Source organism: Galleria mellonella, unplaced genomic scaffold, assembly GCF_026898425.1.
Source record: "Galleria mellonella isolate WM207_F2 unplaced genomic scaffold, CSIRO_AGI_GalMel_v1 utg184, whole genome shotgun sequence".
NCBI classification, from domain to species: Eukaryota; Metazoa; Arthropoda; class Insecta; order Lepidoptera; family Pyralidae; genus Galleria; species Galleria mellonella.
In genome coordinates this window covers 2,154,503-2,169,366 of record NW_026442025.1, presented here as the reverse complement: position 1 = coordinate 2,169,366, position 14,864 = coordinate 2,154,503, and the positions used below count along the sequence as shown (strand labels likewise).

The 14,864-nt window shown below is 32.9% G+C and overlaps 1 protein-coding gene across 6 annotated transcripts in view; it reads right to left on the bottom strand.

Annotated features, from left to right (window-relative positions):
* Window positions 1-14,864, bottom strand: part of LOC113512140 (uncharacterized) — a 307,054-nt gene that overhangs the window by 22,492 nt on the left and 269,698 nt on the right. For all 6 annotated transcript variants that reach the window (XM_052893855.1, XM_052893854.1, XM_052893857.1 and 3 more), the window contains one exon: window positions 9,189-9,249. The gene's annotated coding sequence lies outside the window, so the exon portion shown is untranslated. The remainder of the gene's footprint in view (window positions 1-9,188; window positions 9,250-14,864) is intronic.

The window sequence follows — 14,864 nt, the reverse complement described above, 5'->3', positions numbered from 1 at the left end:
GCCTATATTTTTGCATTACCTGTCTCAACTGAAATTTTCGGAGGTATATTTACATGATGATCCTAATGTAGCATATGAAACTTTTATAAACATATTTAAAATGTTATATGACTTATGTATACCTGTAGAAAAAGTCAAAATGACATATCACAGAAAATCAAACTGGCAAACTAGGGGTATATGCAAATCAAGTAAATATAAAAGAAGAATTTATCATAATATATTGAAGAAGAGAAGTACAAACCTTATTGTGTATTATAAAAAATACTGTAAAATTTTGAAATCAGTAACTCATAAAGCGAAAATAAAACATAACATCGAATTTATTAATAAAAGCGCAAACAAAAGCAAAGCTACTTGGAATATCATTAAAAAACTAACTACTCCTGTAAATAATTTAAAAAATACAGTTGATTATCTCATTAATAATAATGTACTCATTGAAGACCCGAGAATCATAGCTAAAACATTTAATGATTACTTTGTAAATGATAACGCTCAATGCAATGAAAACAGTTTGTATAAGTCAACGTCCGAAAAAACTTGCAAGAGCATATTTTTAGAACCGGTCGATAATACTGAATTAATTAAAATTGTAACGAGTTTTAAAAATAAAAAAAGTTGTGGTTATGACGACATACCAATATCAATTATTAAAAAATCCATAAACTGTATAAGTGAACCTCTCATTTATATATTAAATTTAATGATTGAAACTGGCAAATATCCTGACGCCTTAAAACTTTCAAAAATAAAACCATTGTTTAAAAAGGGTACGCGATCAAATATAAATGATTATAGACCAATAGCCTTACCACCGTCGTTTTCTAAAATATTTGAGAAAGTAATTTACTTAAGACTAATTAAATTCTTCGAAATTAATGACATACTTGATAGTAATCAATTTGGATTTCAAAAGAAAAAATCAACAAGTTCGGCAATATTTAGAATACTAAAAGACGTATGGGATGCATTGAACACTAAAACTGCAGGTATTGGTTTATTTTTGGATATGTCAAAGGCATTTGATTGTATAAAACATAACATTCTTTTAATACAATTAGAAAACATGGGTGTGCGTGGTATAGCATTAAAACTTGTTGAATCATATTTAACGAATAGAAAACAATACACAGTTATTGACAAATATAATAAAAACAATAATACTGTTGAGGAAATTAAATCTACTCAAGCAGAAACAATTGTAGGAGTCCCTCAAGGAAGTGTTCTGGGTCCACTTCTTTTTCTGGTAAGTGTAAACGACTTACCTAAAATCACAAAACATCTCTGTGTGATGTTTGCAGATGATACGACCATTTTTATAACAGATAATAGCAGTGATAATGACGTGTTTGAAAATGAAATAAATGAAACATTACAAACAATAGTTAAGTGGCTCAGAACTATTAACCTGAAAATAAATTTTAAGAAAACAAAATTTATTCAATTTCGCAACTATAAAAATAATTCTTTAAAATTGAAAATCCATCATTCAAATACAACAGTCGAGGAAGTTAACGAACATAACTTTTTAGGTGTTACCATAGATTGTCATCTAAACTGGAAATCGCATATAGATAAAGTAAATAAAAAGATATCAAGTTATTGTTATGCTCTTTCTATACTCGTGGAAAACTCTTCGCCTACTGTTGCTCGGTCCGCTTATTTTGGTAATGTGTACCCTTTACTAACATACGGAATTATATATTGGGGAAATTCTGTAGATGTTGCATCGACTTTTCTACTTCAAAAGAAATGTCTACGTATTATTTATAATATGTATTCAGATGAGACTTTAAGAAATATATTTAAAAATGAAAAATATCTCAGCCTGACTAACATATATATTATGGAATTGTGTGTTTTTGTTAATAATAATATGACATATTTTGTTAATAAATCTGATATTCGAAATAATTTACGTAATAAATACAAATATGATATTTGTCTACCAACAATAAATAGTTATACATATGGAAGGAGTGCAATTATAATGGGTATTAAAGTATTTAATCATCTTCCCTTAAACATTAAATGTCAGGATAAGCATATGTTTAAAATTAAACTCAAAGCCTGGCTTTTTGATAATGTTTTTTATAATTTAAATGAATACTTCAATCTTAAAACTAATTAAATTAATAATTAATAATAATTGACATGTAAGTGAAATTATGTTTATTTTATTTTAATTTGGTTATGATTATTCTTTGTCTTGTTAATTGTATTGTATAATATTTCATATTTATTTGTAATCAAGTAATGGTAATAGTATTGAATGTTTCGATGTTAATATAATTACCTGTTCTTAAATTGTTGCATGCCCGATAGGGTATAACTGTTGATACTGATGTCAAATTCAAAGCAATAGTTACTGCTATATGTATGTACACAGTTAGCAATAAAATTCTATTCTATTCTATTCTATTCTATTGAGGGGCTATAAAAGTGCAATACTGGTGGTTGGGGCGCTGTACTTCCGCGGGCAATCTGCCAGAAGGGATGTGCTGAAGCGAAACTGGGAACTTTAATTGTGAACGCTTGCATCGTTCCAGGAACACAGTGACACTCGGGAATGAATAGCTTTTGTAGCAGATTAGTTACGGAAAATTTGGGAGGCGTTTGCTGGTTATTCTCCCATTTTTATGGGACTTCCAAAACGGTGAGGTTTCCAATTCGTTTCTATGTTATTGTAACGGAATTTTGTTGAGTAGACCGATAGTGAAATCAAAGTCGTTGTTCGTACGTAAAATAAATAAAATTTTGCTTCAAAAACCAGTTACTTTGATTTAAAAACTAAACCGACTTTGATAAAATTTCAATGGGATCAATCTGCCAGTATATCCTTTCAGATAGAAAAAGACTTTCCCAAATTTGATTTATAACTCCCGGAGTTATGACTGTTAAAGCATTAACAATATGCCATGAATATTATTCACTCCTGCGTATAATGAAGTGGTTTAAGTGGTAAAACCAATGGACGACTGCTAAGTTATTAATAGACAATCAGACATAACATCAACCAGTCACAAGAGTCGCTCATCACAACATCGTGAGAACGCCAATCATAACGCAGGAGAAATTTACATGACCTTTCAGGTTTGAAATTGTAACTTACTTGCAAAACAACCTTCAGTGCATTACATCAAATTTATATTCAATACAACGCTTCAAAATTATTTATTTTTTATTTACCCTAGTTAAACCGCTTCAAATACTAGGTGTAGTTATTTATCATCATCATCATCATCATCATATCATCCGTTCATCATCAAAACGCAAACGCACATCATTAACAATAACTTTTAATATTATGTAAAGAAAAAATATAACCTAACCTCATTTGTTTTAAATCCGTTGAAAATGTAAAATTTTACGAATTTAATATTTAAAAAACGTCAAAAAATTTATTAGTTCTAACTATTATTCGTATTAGGAATATTAATAATTGTTTGTGCACTTTAGCTGTCCGCTAACGACATGTTTCCCAACAGTATTTGGTCAACTAGAAGAGATCTCTATCAGAGGTAAGTCCACCCTTGGCTTACAATATTTATAAATGCATTAACAATGTAATTTATGAGTGCAATAAAAAATATAAACAATATTGATTCTTCATACTAATATACAGCTGGAAGCGCCATGTTGGAAATATAAACAAATGTTACAAATATAAAATTATTTTGTACATACATTAAAAAGAGTTACTGTTGAACTTGCTTCTGTACTTCTTAGCAGATAACATTCCGAACCTATTAGTGGAACCTTAAAATAACTATTTAAAAGAGCTTATAGACAAGGTTATTTGAATAAAGGTTATTTCTATTCTATCCTATTATGGAAAGGTCCGTGGCTACTACGTTGGCCGGTACTGGCAGGGAGCCGGTATAATTCCTTGCCATCAGATATGTTGAAGCGTAAAGTAATCATATATGGTAAAATAATGTCAAATATGTCAAGTTAAGTTATATTTGTTAAGTTTAAGTTCATGTTTCATTGTTGGAAATATTCAGTTTCGCTGCTAGAACATCCCCTTAAAGAAATGCCATCAATTTTGATTTAGTCATCAACAACAATTTTCTTGATTGTCTAGTTCGCTAACAGCGCACAATCAAACCTAATTGTAAGTTTTTCGACACTTATATTTCAGTTTGAATCCCCATAGATCGATCAATCATATAATAAATGGGCATACAATTGTCCCAACTTCGATTGGGGATATTTTTCTACGAAAAACTACACGAAAACAAGTTATTCAGGCTAAAATGAGATATACTAATTTTGCGAGCAACTTCGCTCGTATAAATTCCTATCTTCGTTCCTTTAATATATAAATTATTCTACTGGAATATTTTACAGGCGTGCTCATTTGCTCATATATACATAAAAAAAATTTGTCAGCTCCTTCGTACGTGTAGATTTTAGACGTAGGGGATAGAGGATAGGGGGATTGTTAGTAATGCGGACTACCAGTCCCATTCGACTTTCACGTGGTCCGTCCTGGAAACCATCCTGCTAAAATCCAAGTGTATTCTAAGTGTATTCGAAGTTCGAACTGACCTGCCTCTGCATTCACACCTATTAATCCCTAACTGGTGCCCCATCAGCGAATACCGTTAGCGCAGGCAAGGTTCTCCTAGATTCATTCCATTCATTTATTTCAACCTTGATGGACAATATAAATATATGTGCATTTGGTGGACTTACCACCGGATGGTGTTCCCTACAAGTTAACCATAAAAATGAAAGATTATCATTGTCTTATCCGTCGTTAACTATCCACTGCCGAAAATAGATTCGCCAGTAGTTGCCACGCTTAGCGAGCGTTTGGCAACTACGGTTAGGCTTTTGTGATGTTTTAATATATTATTGACGTTTTTACCTGAGGAGGCAGGCCTGGTGATCTAAGACACAGGCAGCTCGCAGTCCAGTTTAGACGCCAATCTCCCATAACTATGTGTAGTTTTATGTTAATGTTGCCAATTAATATGTAATATGATTGTGGTGGAAAATTAAAAATTATTATTATTATTAAGACGGTGCTGTCCATTCCTCGAATATTAAGTTCCCTTAGTTGCCTCTTACGACACCCGCGGAAAAGAAAGCTGTGGCCCATAATATGCCCGGACCACACGGCAACAAAAAACATACGAGATTTTAAGTCCGACCTTTAGTAATAGAATATTAAAAACCGTATCCAATTTGATGCAGTAATTCCTGCGTGATATCGAGACAAATGTACAGACAGATAGGCAGGCAAAGTTTTTAGAATTTAGTGAGAGTGACAGAGTGTATGGTACCACTCATGCGATACCATTCTTAAGAACTACTTATTTCCCCGTACCATGTAATTTCATTGCTATTTTCCACCCTTCAAATCGAAATACGAAACCTATAGAGATACCCAAGCGAACAAATTTTCTAAAAAGTCTCGCTCTAGTATTTTATTACATTAATGGGAATGGTAACAAAAAATATGCAACATTAAGGATTTATTCCTTAATAATACAATAATAATTGAAACATCTATTTTATATATTCTTTATTGCATTTGAAAAATAGATGCAGCGAACAGTTTAACAACTTTAACAACTATTATTATCAAGGGAGGGCTTATCTCTAAAAGAGATCTCTTCCAGCCAACCCAGTGTAGTTAGAGAGAAAATAATTAATTGGCGGGTAATCCAGTGCAGGAAACATACAGGTAAAAATAGTATAAATAAAACACACATACATAAATTGTAAATAAATACATAAATAAATAAGTAAGAAAGATATAAAAATACATAATAAAAATAAATAAATACATAAGTGCACAGTATTATCATGTATTATTAGTTAAAAGGTGAGATTTCAATCTTTCCTTGAAGGAAGTAATGGAGGGACTATCCTGAATGTTAGCAGGTAGTCTGTTCCACAGCTGCGCAGCACGAAATGAGAAGAAATATTTTTCTTTTTACGGAGCTAAAACTTAATGCTTAATAAGGACTTACAAAACTGTGTAGATTTACTAGACTTACTAGATTTTGAACTCTGAGACCAGCAGTTGGACGGTGATGATTAAATGTTACGAGTAGATATCATTGACTGAGATATTATCTTATTTGATAGACATATTATACGAACGATAATAACCACAATGCGGTCGTCGAATGCATAATACTATATTGTATTTTCAAATTTTCCAGATGATTATATGTGTGAAACTTTTGTGAGGTTCAAGTTACAGGAGCATAGCGTTTAATTATTCAAGTCGCAACTTGGACGACAATTGTTAATTGTTACTCATATCACATGTAAAACAGATTTTCTATATTCGAATGTTTTCATTCTCTAAAAAGAACAAGGACTTCAAATTGTAATAAAATTAGTATGGGACTAAGAAGGGAATGAACCTCTATCGTTAGCAAAAAGTATTATCAAAATCGATTCGTAACTGGCGACGATACGGTCTTCCGTTTTGAAGTTGCTTAAAACCTCAAGATTTTTGTTCGGAATTATGTATATGTAATTTATGATTTCAATCCAATGTAGCATTATCTTGGCATTGAATTTATATTTCCTTTAACTTAATAATAAAAACATCAGACTGTGTAATTCTGATTGAATTAGTTTCAATTTTAGATACTGTCAATTGCCAACAAACTTCTTTGCTTATACCCTGGATAGGAAAGATATTACAGTGTTATGTCCATCATTTGTTGGATTTTTGTGTAAATAAAATCATAACTTTTTAAATATGCATAATTCAGGGGGACAGGGATTGTTAATAATGAGATCCAAGAGACCTATTACTAGCAATATACCCTCTAACAGGTTGAACTCCATGTGGCTCCCCCTAGAAACTGTCGTGATTAGTTTTTGATGAATTTATCACGATGGGCCAACTGATCTGTTTCATTTTCACCTATCATCCCTCACTGGTGTCCCGCCAGCGTATCCCAATAGCGCAGGCGGGATTACCAATCCGTTTCCGTCGATTAAAAAAAAAATGCATAATTCTACCTATTATCCGCTGAGCTCTTATAATTCATCCCACAAGGGATCCCCCATTCCCTAGCATTACACGGTGCTCGACAGACCACCCATACGGGCCCATTGTCTTGCAGACAACCTTGACTCCCTCAAAGGTTTTATGTTAAAAACTGCTTTTGGTATGCGAGTGTTTTGAGATAATTAGCTGTCTTGTTCAATTTAATTAAACGATTAGAATAATTACATTTATTTTGAATTTAGAATTCATTCTTACAAAAGTAAAGAGTATTTAATTTGCTTAAAAATTGTTTTTAGTTTATTTATTTAGTGTGTATGTTAACGGAATACTTTCATAAATTTAAATTATTTCTGTTATTGAAATGGTTTACTGTTTTTAAAAATAATAAAAATATTTCCAACCGACTTCAAAAGGAGGTTCTTAATTCGATTGTATTTTTTTTTTGTTTGCCTCAACCTACCTCATAACTCTGTCAGTTCTAAACCGATTTGGTAAATTCTTTTTTTTTATCTGTAAGGATAAATGGTCGCTTCTAGCAGGTACTGGCCTGTTCAAGAATAATGTGATTGACTATAGTTTTATTCGAAAGGATATACTTTTAAATAGGTCCCATAGAAATTTTATCAAAATCAGTTCAGAAATTCAGTTTTTAAATAAAAATAACTTGTCACGATTTAAGTCAGTGTTTAATTTTTTATAGAGCAAAATCTATAAAAAATTAAAAAAAAATATTCGATAAGATCGTTTCTAAATAAGAATAATATGCGATTAATAGTAAATATTAGTTTAGTCACAATTTATTGCTGAGCAAAATCAATTTATTACCAAGTTGCCTGTAATTAGTATATACTGTAACTAACTTATTACCAACTCGTCTGGAATGAGTACACACTTAACTTTCTTAATTACGATTAAAGTTACTATAATTAAAATGGAGAACACAAGAAAAATACAACTTAATTCTGTCTGAAAATTGTAAAGACCATTCCTTAGTGTTTCGCTAACACGGTTCATATAATATTATTACTTATTGTAAACATTCATATTAGAAATAGGATACGTGCGGTAAATCTAATTAAACCTTCATACGAATTACCAATATCCGTTTGTACATTATTCAAAGTTGGTTAATTAATAATAACAGCGTATCTGTTATCTATATTTTACTTAATTATGTGATTCGGTTTGCTGTGTGGTCCCGGCATACAATGGACCATCCCTTCCTATCCCGTGGGTGTCGTAAGAGGCGAGTAAGTGAACTTAATGGTCGAGCGATAGGTAGTAGTGCCCCTCTTTAAATATCACCAAAATAACCGCAATTGCCAACCTGTTCGCAAGTGTTTTTTTTTTATACGACTTTGCATGGCAAACAAGCTGACGGCCCACCTGATGGAAAGTGGTAACCGTCGCCCATAGACATGAGCACTATCATGTACATAATCCACCCTTCAAACCGAAACACAGCCATGCAAACACAACTGCTTCACGGTTGAAACACGAAAGAGACAGAGGTACCCAAGCAATCGACTTTTGTACAAAGTCTCCCTCCGGTGAGTGTCCAATAGTTACTACGCTCGGCAGGTAAACTGACAATCTGACGTTTAGGCTTTGGTGATGTTTTAATGTTTTAAGTGGGACCCTGCTGCCAATCCTTTGACCATTTTGTAAGGCACTTGAAATTGCCACTGTCCTTGAAAGAACATTTTGCACGTTAATGTTAACAAAACATGTTTGAATTATACAAATCCTACAATGAATATACTGCAATGAATATGTACACATGTGTGCAAATAAATTTATCTTTATCATTAAATTTCGTTAGTCGCCTCTAACTACATGCACGGGATAAAAATGGGCAGCCTATTCTATGCCGGGTCCACACGGGAAATAATCTGCAAACGGTCGTAGAAATAATAGATAGATACTCTTTATTGTTTCCTCTAAAAGATTACAATAGTAATCTTATTATAAATATAAACAATTACAAGAAATAATCACAATGAGAAAACAAATAATTATGGTTAATTCCCTGTAAATTTATCTCGATGGGTTAACTGACTTGACTTCTTCCTCACCTATCATTCCTCACTGGTACCCCGTCAATGCCAACTTTATCCATTAAAAAAATCTGCCATCTCGAAAAATGGAAACTATATGAGAATACAGTTTATAATAAACTAAAAAAAAGAAGGCTTACCATAAGACTATCAGAGGTTTCAACTGCCAGATTCGGTGTCCACGAGTCGAAAGTTCAGTATCTGATAAAAAAAGAAACACACGTTAATTATGAATACATTACTAATTAATTTTAAAGTATTGTGTTCAATAAAAAAAAAAAAAAACTGATTTTAACCATCACTAGTATGGGACAATATGAAAAAGTAAATCACTGACTTGAGTTTTGTACAAAGTCTCCCTCTGGTAAAAAATAAAATAAAAAAGTTATGTAAAAGAAAAGAGGTTGTCTTTACCTATGATATTTGAAATAATTTACGGTGTAATCTATTTTCAACTATTAGAAGCTAGCCATGCAGTATTAAATTTTTGAAAATACATCATAATAGCAAACGCAAGCGCTTACCTTAAGTACCAGAGGGAGACTTTGTACAAAAGTCGATTGCTTGGGTACCTCTGTTCCATTCGTGTTTCAACCGTGAAGCAGCTATGCATGGCTGTATTTAGGTTTGAAGGGCGGGATATGGCGTGAATTTACTGGGTACAGAGGAATAACACCTGTCCTCAGGAATGGCAACGCATGGGGGGCATCATGGGTGAAACAGTATAGTCTGTTATGTCCAAGGTACTGCTCATGTCTATAGGCGACGGTTACCACTTTCCATCAGGTGGGCTGTCAGCTTGTTTGCCATTCTAAGTTGTATAAAAAAAAAAAATACATTACAGAAATACTACAAGGCATACACGATGTTTACGCTACAAGTTACATACTCCGGAGGTAGCGATATAAAAGCGGATTACAAGTAAATTGTTGTGGGAATTGTGTCTGGAACAATGTACAGGCATTTCTAACTTGTTTAGTTAGTGCCGAGTCGGAGGTAGACCAAGCGAATAAATCCTAAATCTTACTCTCTTACTGCAGGGGGGAATGCATTATTAGTATAACGGACTGCCAGTTCGACCTCCCTGCGGTCCCCTCTGGAAACCATCCTGTTGAATTCTAACAGATGTATTTATCACATTGGGCTAACTTTTCTAGTGCCCCGCCAGCTTATACTAATAGCGCAGGCGGGGTTACCATTCCATTATCATCCTCATGAGTCGTTTAATGATTACTTACTCCTTCATCGTCATCATTTCAGCTACTATCCGTCCACTGCTGGACATAATCGTCCCCCACAGACTGCCATAAAGAACGGTCCTAAACCACCTGCATCCACTGACTCCCTGCAATGCATTTCAGATCCTCACTCCATCTAGTGCGGGGTCGTTGCGCACTGCGCACTTACTCCTTAGTATAAATTAAAAAAAAAAAACCTCTCAGAGTCAGATAATGAATCATTAGGGACTGTTAACGGCAATTATTATATTCATCAATACGTCGTTTAATAATTTTAATTATCATTAACTAATATCTCATTAGCGTTAATTTAATGAAGGTAGAAGGAATTTTGTGTAATGTGTGTGTGTGTGTGTGGGAACACATTCTTAAATTGTTGCGTACATGCAATTACATGGCCAATTCTAAACTGGTTTTAATAATTATTTATTCTATCCCCTCTCAGAGTTTACTCTATGTTAATTTTGTCACCATTGAAACTGCGTTTTTTCATTACAAAGCAAAATTCAACTACTGGTAAAACCCCGCTTTGTGTGTGGGGGGGGGAAAGGGATTGTTAGTAATGGAGACTGAGAATCCCATTGCTAGCAATATACCCAACCAGGTCGACCTCCTCGCGGTTCCCCCTGGAAACTATTATGGTTAATTCCTGATGAATTCATCATGATGGGCTAACTGGCCTGTTTTCATTTCATCTATCACCCTTCACTGGTGCTCCGCCAGCGTATCCCGTTAGCGCAGGCGGGGTTACCATACTATTTTCACCCATCAAAAAAAAAAAAAAAAAAAAAAAAAAAAAAAAAAAAAAAAAAAAAAAAAAAAAAAAAAAAAAAAACCCTTTTTTGGTAGAGTTCCATCTATGTTCCGTAATTAACAGTTAATGGCTGATATGGCTAATAAAATTAGCTGGGTGGTCCCGGCATAGAATAAGCCATCCCTTACTTTCCCGTGAATGTCGTAAAAGACGACTAAGAGAGGACGAAAGATGGGCTGCAGCGTCCCTTTTAAAACACCTCCAAAGACTAACTGAGGTTGCCAATCCGCCTGCCAAGCGTGGCAACTACCGGCAAAATCGCTCAAAGAGGAGGCTTTTATTCAGCAGTGGACAGTTAAAATCTGGTGATGATGATTGTAACATAATTGTATTATTTTTAAAATTTCAATAAAATCCGCTACCAGTTCATCGCTCGGCCCCCGCCTTGAGAGTCACTGCAAGATTTTTCCTGTTAAACATAGATGTGCTTTTAAATTTCTACAGGGACTGGCTAGACCAAATTGATATAAATTAGGTTTACAACACGACAAATCTCACAGGACGCCGGCCTGAGGTACACGCTGCACAATATACTTAATCTATTGTACTTCACACGAGCCTACATTTTGTACGTTAGGTTAGAATCTTTTTTATTTGTTCTTTACAAATTATTTATTTTACCAGAGGGAGACTTTGTACAAATGTCGTTTGCTTGGGTACCTCTGACCCAGTCGTGTTTCTACCGTGAAGCAGTTGTGTTTGCATGGCTGTGTTTCGGTTTGAAAGGTAGGATATGGCAGTGAATTTACAGGGTACAGAGGAATAACATCTGAGTCCTCAGGAATGGCAACGCATGGGGGGTATCATGGGCGAAACAGTATACTCTGTTATGTCCATGGTACTGCTCATGTCTATAAGCGACGGTTAGCACTTTCCATCAGGTGGGCCGTCAGCTTGTTTGTCATTCTGAGTTGTATTAAAAATAAAAAAAAATATACAAACGGCTTCGTTCGCGTGATTAGGATATTATTCATTTATACACAATTTAACATGTCGATTTAACGGAACAAATAAAATAATAATAAATAGGACAAATATATATAAATAGATACTCTTTATTATTTCCTCCAAAAGATTACAATAGTAAACTTATTATAAATACAAACAATTACAAGACATAATCACAATGAGAAAACAATGGGCGACTTTATCGCTAAAAGCGATCTCTTCCATGCAACCGTTTTATGGAGTAATTATAATTTTTGTAATGAGTGAAAATGTAATGGTAATGCGCCTACGCTATCAATGTACGCTGGCGGGGCACCAGTGAAGAATTATAGGTGAGGATAAAAGCAGGTCATCATCAGCACGTCAGGTTCGATCATCGTGAAGAATTTCGTAAGGATAGAAGAAACTACGATGATTTCCATCAGGAACCGCGTGGAGGTCGACCTGTTATTAACAATCTTTTTCCCCCTACATTGAATATGTTAAGGCCGTGACTTTCTTCATGTAAACGAGATAAAAAGTAGACTATTCTATTAATTTTAGTTTTTATATATTTATATATTATATATGTTTTCGTCGTGTAGTGTCATCATTTTCTTTTCCGTTGGTCTCGTAAGAGGCGAATAAGGAAATTTAATTGTTAAAGGATGGGCAGTAACATCCCTCTTAAAATATCACTAAAAGCCTAACTGCGTTTGCCAACTCTAAGGGCAAGACTGCCCTTATGGGGGCGGGAAGATTTTTAATTTAGCGACTTGACATGTTGATTGACCGGAATAAATACCTATGCCCTTCTTCATATCAAACAGTAAGTGTACATTAAATTTCACGATGATTGGTTGAGCCGTTAAAGCGTTTAGAGGTAACAAACAAACAAACAAACTTTCACATTTGGAATATTAATAAGGATAATAACTTTTCAATACAAGCGTGGTGCAAAAGGCGGAGTGAATGCAAAATAGCATCACTTTACAGCCAGATTATATATATCTGGCTATAAAATCTGGATTATATATATATATGTAGGAAGATGATATATATATATATATATATATATATATATATATATATATATATATATATATATATATATATATAATATTACCATTTTAAATAATACACTAAAAAAACAAATACTTTTATTGAAGTAAATTTAATTATAACCATTTTTGAATAGTCAATTTTTATGAACCTACTGCCCTTTCAGAATGCAGTTATAGTTGAGAAAAACAGGCAAAAAAAAATTACATTAAAATATATTAACTAAAGTAAACTTTACAGTTTTATAAAAATATACGTGTATAAAAACTTTTTAAAAATTAATAGTGGTCACTCCAAAACAAAAAAAAAAGGAAAGAATGACTACACGAGTCCATACAAAATTATGTATACCCCTACCCCTATTATGATGATTGGCAAATTAAGGCAAATTTGTGGCAATTTATGAGGGCTATGTTCAACAGCGCATAATAAAAGGTTCAGTCGATTTTAGTTCCTCAAACCGTTACACATCCGGCAGGAGTTTCATGACTTTTACTATTTATATCCCTTGAGTATTCCTAAATCTGTTTTTGATTGAGAAAAAAATGTAAAAAAAAGCTTAAAAACCAGATATAAAAAAAATATTTTAATTTTAATAAAAGAAAAAATTTACGCGGGTGGGGTTACCATTCCATTACTTGTGAATAAAAAAAAAATAGAATAAAACGTCAGGAACGAAACAAAATAAATAATACATTACAAAAATGATTTCAATTAAACCATAAAATAACATAGTTCCAAACAATAAAATGTAATCTATTATTAAGTAGTAAAAATTAACAGCGACATTTGGTATTTTCTCCACTAAACACTTAACTGATTTAAGCAATTTACAGCAGGATGACAAACTTCGGCCGTTGATCACTTTTCCGATATCCTTCATTAGATATTGGCTGAATATTAGCTGTACAACGGTGGAGACCGCGGCGTCTATTAAGGTGAGGGTGGTTTGGGAAGTAGCTTAATTCTCGGTGGGAAATACGCAAATATGTATAGTAATAAGTAATAATAAATTTATTTCAAAATAAATGTTACAAACATTTTAAATATAGGCGAAACCCTGCTCCCTAAATAGGTAAATCCTGTATGTATGTATGTATCATAGATTATTATAAAGTGTCCCCATACAAATGTTTCATTAAAAACAGTTCAATTTTCTTACACATGTGTGCATAAATAGGGTTGCCATAATGTGCATTTATTACTCAGTATTTGATAGAAATTATACTGTAAGGTAAAATTAAAAAAACAATACAAAATTCTAACGAATATATTTCAAAAAGGGTATATTAAGATTTCTTTAATGTCTATGTAATCTAAAGTATATATTTTTTATACCACAAAGGTGGTAAACAAACATTTAGTTCGTCTGATTGTAAACGGTTACTGTAGCCTGTAGACTTTCTTTATTTTAATTGTTTCTTTTTTTTATCTGAAATTAAGAGACAGAAATTTTATCAAAATAGTTTAGTTTATAAATCAAAATAACTTTGGCCACAACTGAAGTCGTTTTTTTTTTTCGGGAACACAATTTTTCACCGCTTTTTTTAACTACATTTGAATGAATAAATGAATGAGTATACTTTATTTGCATTATACAATACAGGGAATAAGCAAGACAACTAATAAATATAACGATACAATTGTATAAGTACAGTAAGGCGATACATTTCTGTTTTGCCAAAAGTTGACTGGGAGAGAATGTTATATAGCATTAAGTTCGCCTTTTGTACTAATCATGTATTTTTTTTTTTAAAAAAATGTCGTGTTACGAA